A 7,378-nucleotide genomic window follows, 5' to 3' on the forward strand; every position below is an offset into this window, starting at 1 on the left:
GGTACCTTATTTGTACCGGGTTGGCCCCCATTTTGCCTTCAGAACTGCCTAAATCCTTCGTGGCATAGATTTAAGAAGGTACTGGAAATGTTCCTCAGAGATTTTGCTCCATATTGACATGATAGCATCACATAGTTGCTGCAGATTTGTCAGCTGCACATCCATGATGTGAATCTCCTATTCCACCACATCCCAAAGCTGCTCTATTGGATTGAGATCTGGTGACTGTGGAGGCCATTTGAGTACAGTGAACTCATTGTCATGTTCAGGAAACCAGTCTGAGGTGATTCGCGTCTACATGCCCAAATGCTTTGATTTGCTGCCATGTGATTGGCTAATTAGACATTTGCGTTAACAAGCAGTTGGACAGGTGTACCTAATAAAGTGGCCGGTGAGTGTAGAACTTTCTAGCTTCTTACACAAGGGTAATGTTTGGGGGACTGTGATATTATAGTAAATAATGATATATGTGAGGCACCACGGTGGCGCAATGGGCTGCACTGTCGCCTTACAGCAAAAAGGTCGCTGGTTTGAGCTTCTGCTGTGTCAGTTGGCATTTCTGTGTGGAGTTTGCATGTTCTCCCCGTGTTGGTGCGGGTTTCTCCCACAAATCCAAAGACATAAGGTAAAGGTGAATTGGGTAAGCTAAAATTGTCTGTAGTGTATGTGTGAATGAGAGTGTATGGTTTCCCAGTGATGGGTTGCAGCTGGAAGGGCATCCGCTGTGTAAAACTTCTGCTGGATAAGTTGGCGGTTCATTTCACTGTGGCGACCCCAGATTAATAAAAGGACTAAGCCGAAAAGAAAATGAATGATTGAATGAATGATATATATCTGCAATATGTTTGGTCTAGAACAGTGGTTCTCAAACTGTGGTACGTGTACCACCAGTGGTACGCAGGCTTCTCTCTAGTGGTACACGGAGGATTCGCTGAATAAATAAAGTAAAAAAAAATAAAATAATAAAAACACTTTTAACCTTTTGATGTGAACAATAAGCCCGATGTGATCAGTAAAAGCCTGATTTTAATAGGGTAAACCTTTTATTTTATATTCTATTTTCTAATGTTTGTTATGTAGTCTATCATGTGAAGCTAATCTTCTCTCCAAATATGTAATGGTTGTTGGGGCGTATCCTCTATTTTTAAATCCCAATGTTGACAGGTATAGTTTAATCACTTGCTTTTCTGGCACACATAGCCTACTTTAACCCACATTAAGCAGATCTTATTTCTAATTTAAATATGTAAATTCAATTCATATATTTAAAATACAAGTTAATGTTTATATTTCAAAGATATAAAAAAGTACATGCATCATATATTTTAAAATTTATCAAAGAGTTTATGACATATAGCCTATATTTATGAGGTCCAAAGTACATTTCCAAGTTTTGATGAATAAGTTACTTTATGATAATACTTTACATTTAAGTACAGCAGTTTTCTTTTTACTTTTAAGAACAGTGTCATTTTTAATTAATTTTCAAAATCACATTTTAATTTAAACGTTAACATTTTATTTTTTTACCTGTGAGCACAGTACAGTGTTAATGTTCAAACTGTTTATAATGTTTAAAGTGGCTGACAATAATAAATATTCATAACAATAAGAATTACTCTGCCACGTTTTTGAACTGTGCAGAGCTGGAGCTGCAGCTATACATACTTAGCTTAATTAGGCCTACTACGCTACTGTATTTCAATACTGGTCATTATGGTGGTACATGGAGAGAAAAAAAAAGTGTCTGAGGTGGTACTTGATGAAAAAAGTTTGAGAACCACTGGTCTAGAAAACACCAAAGATCTGATAGACATCTTTTAAAGGTCTGCTGTATGAATATTCTAAATTAAAGAGCTTAAAGTCATTATACATCTATTTAATGTTCACATGGAGATGTCTTAAGACATGACTAAATAATGGTCAAATAAAAACATATTCCAGATAAACAACTCTGCGATGTTTATATAGGTGTGATATCAGGATTTTAATAATTACATATGCCAAAAATACAAAGACACAAATTGGATAAAGATTGCTTTACAAATGAAGCAAACAACACAGAAATCTTTTTTAATGTCATATCAATAACTGTAATGTTCATAATGCTCCTGTGGGGGGCGCAGCATGTCTACTTTACAGGTTTGAGCCGGTTTGAGTTGGTCATTTTTCATTCATTCATTCATCTTCCTTTCAGCTTAGTCCCTTTATTAATCACAGCAAATGAACAGACAACTTATCCAGCATATGTTTTACACTTTCAGCTGAAACCCAGCACTGGGAAACATCCATACACACTCATTCACACTCATACACTATGGCCAATTTAGTTTCTTCAATTCCCCTATAGCGCATGTGTTTGGACTGCGGGGGAAACCGGAGCACCCAGAGGAAACCCACGCCAACATGGGGAGAGCATGCAAACTCCACACAGAAATGCCAACTGACCCAACTGGGACTCGAACATGTGGCCTTCTTGCTGTGAGGCGACAGTTTGTTAGTCTGTACCTTGCATTCCTGATGTTGTGGGGACCAAATGCCCACATGACCTAATTTTTTTGTTTCCTATGAGGACGTATTTTGAAAATGTAAAATTGCAGATATAAAATATACAATCTGTACAGTATAATAATCATATGGGGGAATCCCCATAAATTTAAGTGTGTGTGTATCTTCCAACGGAATGTTGTGCATGCAGCGTGTGTTTATCCACAATTATCACTGGCATGTTTATTGCTCTTCTTTGGCTCAATCTGACTATGCCCTGCACAAATCAGCACAGAGAGCAAACAAATATGGCATTAATATTCTTGGTTATGCCAATGTTTACTCAACATTGAAGTACATTCAAGAATCTAATAACAAACCATCAACTAAGAATTTTAGCTTAATAAACTACTGATTAGCTGCTGATTAATTGTTAGTGAGGTGTTAGCTGGGTTTAGGTTTGGGTATTGGGTAGGACTAGTGATGTAAAATAAGATCATACTTTATAAGTACTAATAAACAGTTTATATTTTAACAATAGGCAGGTACACAAAAAACGCTGGGTTGGTTTTTAACCCAAATGCTGGGTTGAGACTGCTAGGTAACAAAGTTGGGTTGATTTAACCCAATTTGGGTTGAAAATCAGTCTTGATCTGTAATGCTGTGTTCACACCAGACGCGGAACACACGGACAAATCGCGATATTCGCACGTAAATAGCCGTGTGAACATTTGAGGTTACTCGCTTCATTCACGCGTAAAATCCGCTTCATTTGCGCGTCAAATTCACTTCGGAAGAGACGTGGATTTTCGTGATGGGCAGGGCTTCTGTGTGCACGGTGACTCTAGCTTCTTAGCTAAATGGCTAACATGTATTTTATGAAGAAAATAACAGTGTTTATGTGCTTTATGAAGGCTGAAAAACAGCATCGATACGTTTATGGCAGTGTCCACTTCATCCTTTCAGAGGTGCATCCAGCTCTGTGAGCTCATAAACTCCTCCAGATACTTAACCTGGATGACGGAGGTTTTCAGCGGTGCTTCTGACTGCGCTGAGCCCAGTTCGATGAACTTTTTGTCGGTGTAGGCTGGAGGATTTCCCCTGGGACACCCACAACAAGCGATATGTCACAATCACGCCCCCACAAGAGCAAGCTCCTGATTGGTTAACGCGGCGCGAATGTCCGCTGAAGTTCAGATTTTCGAACTCAAGTGATTCGCGTGTCAAACACGCAAAACGCTCAATTCGTGTCGCGCCACGCCATTTGTGCGTATCGCGTCATTCGCACGTATTGCTCCATTCGCGCCACGCCATTCGCACATATCGCGCCGCAGGATGTCTATTCGCACGTTTGCATTGACTTAACATGTAAATCACTCACACGTCTGGTGTGAACGCAGCATAACCCAGCAGTGCTGGGTTGGGAACGCGGACGTAAAAGAGAGCACACATTTCACTTCAAAATCCAGGGACATCAGTGTGAGAAACTGACATCTTCTTTGCGTCATCTTTAATGGTAAGTGAGTGAAATTCTGTGCAAGACGTAAGTTATTCAGTGTGTATTAAACAATTTTCATAAAAAATAACACATTTAGTTTAATGTATAATATATATATACGCACTTTTTTAAATCTAATGACTAAACGACGGCCATGCTTCGCCTCAAGGCCGACCTGTTCCCAGTTATGGAAGGCCGTTGGGGCCAAAACGTTTTGGCCCCAACGGCCTTCCACACTCAGTGGACAGGAAAGCACGAGTGACGCAGGACTGAGTCTTCGGAAGGAGCTTGGAAAGGATAAGGTAAAAAAAAACATTTAAATATTATTTTTGTATACGCAAAGTCCCTTCATTCTAGAGTCTTTGGCATACATTAAATTACTGTGTTAGATACGGTTAAATCTACTGTGTTAGACACGGTTTTGATACAGCTGAGTTTGTTTAACTCATTTGATGGTATTTTTAACATAATTGTTATGAATTTAAACTAAAGTGTTATGTATTGTTGTGGTAATAAAAAAATGCTATATTGAAAAAATTTTTAGAAATATGCTGGTCACATTTAGGCCCTTTTTATCATCACTTATAAGTAAACTTAATAATAAGCATACAGTTAATGGTTACTTAAACTAAAGTATCACCAAACATATTACTAAGTTAACTCATTTGAGTATTAAATATGATTGAAATGAAGATTATTGGCACCAAAGCAACACATTGCCTAACCACAGCTTTTTCTCCGCCTCTGTTTCCTAATGTGGTTTTAAATGGTTTTTGAAATATTACTTTCTTTATTACATAATCATAGACAGGGTGAAGGAAACAATCCCGTGGTGGTCACACAGTATTCACATTCTGGTTAGTGATTCACACTGGCTGACTTTGTTGTTAGTTTTTCCTTATAATAACAGACACATGAAACACATCACATCTAGACTATCTGAATAATATGATGATTCAGTTTCAGACGCTTTCATCAGTTAAGTGTGAAAGCTATGAACATATATCTGTGAGGGGCTGTTCGTGCAGACATGGGAAGCTGATTAAAGGAATGTTTCGCTGACCCATCTGGCCATCTGACTGACTCACAGAGACGACATCCCACCCATGGACTGTAAAAAGATCCCACCGAAAAGAAACAGACACCAGGATGAATCAACAGACCCTGTGAAAGGAAGTACAAGTTCATTTAAACTTTCACTCCCTACATTGCGTGTGGGCGGCTTTCATTCCTTTATACAGACTCTTGGGTGTAACACTTTATAATAACCGCACGCTGGATCATTTGTTAAGTGATGGATAAAGCACATCCAGGAGCCTGTTATCGTGAAATAAAGCCAGACATGTTATCAGCACCCTGGTGAATTTGTTGTATATGCTCAATAAAGCCCTTCAGCCCCCTGCTGAAAAAAAGCAGTTTAAACCAGTCTAAGCTGGTTGGCTGGTTTTAGCTGGTCAGCCAGCCTGGTTTTAGAGGGCTTCCATGCTGATTTACAGAAATTTGACCAGCTAATACCAGCCTAGACAGGTTTAAGCTGTTTTTACAGCAAAAAGTTTATTATATTCTGTGAAAACAACTGTTCTGGATGTACTTTATCTCACTTATTACACGGCTACTTGCCACAAATAACTCAAATTAGACATAAAGCATTATTCTAAACTGTAATAGTTTATTAATTCTTTAATTAAACACAAAGCTGATGTACAAAAACTAATCAACTAACCTGTGCATTATTCAATCACAAGATGGCGCCAAAAACGCAAAGCTGACAGACACGAAACTGGCTGGATACCCTACTGAAAAATCCAGCTTAAACCAGCCTAGGCTGGTTGGCTGGTCGACCAGGCTGGTTTTAGAGGGGTTTTGGCCCTTTCCAGGCTGGTTTCCAGCCATTTCCAGCCTGGTCTTAGCTGGTCAGGCTGGAAAATGACCAGCTAAATCCAGCTAAAACCAGCTTGACCAGCCTGGTTTAAGCTGGACATAGCTGGCTTTGGCTGGGCTCCCAGCCTGGCTAAGCTGGTCAAGCCGGTTTTAGCTGGTCATCTCCCAGCCTGACCAGCTAAAACCGGGCTGGAAATGGCTGGAAACCAGCCTGGAAATGGCCAAAACCCCTCTAAAACCAGCCTGGTCGACCAGCTAAAACCAGCCAACCAGCCTAGGCTGGTTTAAGCTGGTTTTTTCAACACTAACCTACATCATGTTGTTCATTTTCATCAACATTATTCTTTTTAAGACGGCACCAAACAGTTAAAAAGAGTCAAAAACGTGGCCTGACAGACATACAAATTAATTAACGTTAGTATATGGATGTGAACATGTGTGTGTGTGTGTGTGTGTTTGTGTGTGTTGAGTGTTATCTGGAAAAAACAGACTTTGGAATGCCACAACTGACCAATTCAACCCAGGCTCATTCTGAAAACATACCCTTATATACATTTCTGGAGAGCACCAAATACGTCCCAGGAGCTTTGAAGGTCGCTGGTTCGAACCTCGGCTCAGTTGGCGTTTCTGTGTGGAGTTTGCAAGTTCTCCCTGCCTTCGCGTGGGTTTCCTCCGGGTGCTCCGGTTTCCCCCACAGTCTAAAGACATGCGGTACAGGTGAATTGGGTAGGCTAAATTGTCCGTACTGTATGAGTGTGTGTGTGGGGATGTTCCCAGAGATGGGTTGCGGCTGGAAGGGCATCCGCTGCTCTTGCTGGATAAGTTGGCGGTTCATTCCGCTGTGGCGACCCCGGATTAATAAAGTGACTAAGCCGACAAGAAAATGAATGAATGAAGTTATTATATTGTTGTTTTGTAAAAGTTTACGTTGTATTTTGACACTCCTGTTAATACACTACACATATGTGTTTACAAGTCAAGTATACAGCATTTGTAGCTGCTGTGTATTAATGTAGAGTTAACTTAACAATTGATGAAATAGGTTTTTTGGGTTACGCTTTATTTTAGTGTACAATTCACACTATTAACAAACCATTAACTCAGATTTTTAGCTTAATAAACTACTAATTAGCTGCATATTAATAGTCACCCTGCTAAAAAAAACAGCTTAAACCAGCCTAGGCTGGTTGGCTGTTTTAGCTGGTCGACCAGGCTGGTTTTAGAGGGGTTTTGGTCATTTCCAGCCTGGTTTTAACTGGTCAGGCTGGAAAATGACCAGCTAAATCCAGCTAAAACCAGCTTGACCAGCCTGGTTTAAGCTGGACAAAGCTGGTTTTGGCTGGGCTCCCAGCCTGGCTAGGCTGGTCAAGCTGGTTTTAGCTGGATTTAGCTGGTCATTTTCCAGCCTGACCAGCTAAAACCAGGCTGGAAATGGCTGGAAACCAGCCTGGAAGTGGCCAAAACCCCTCTAAAACCAGCCTGGTTGACCAGCTAAAACCAGCCAACCAGCCT

The sequence above is a fragment of the Danio rerio genome, chromosome 15 (assembly GCF_049306965.1).
Source record: "Danio rerio strain Tuebingen ecotype United States chromosome 15, GRCz12tu, whole genome shotgun sequence".
Lineage (NCBI taxonomy): Eukaryota > Metazoa > Chordata > Actinopteri > Cypriniformes > Danionidae > Danio > Danio rerio.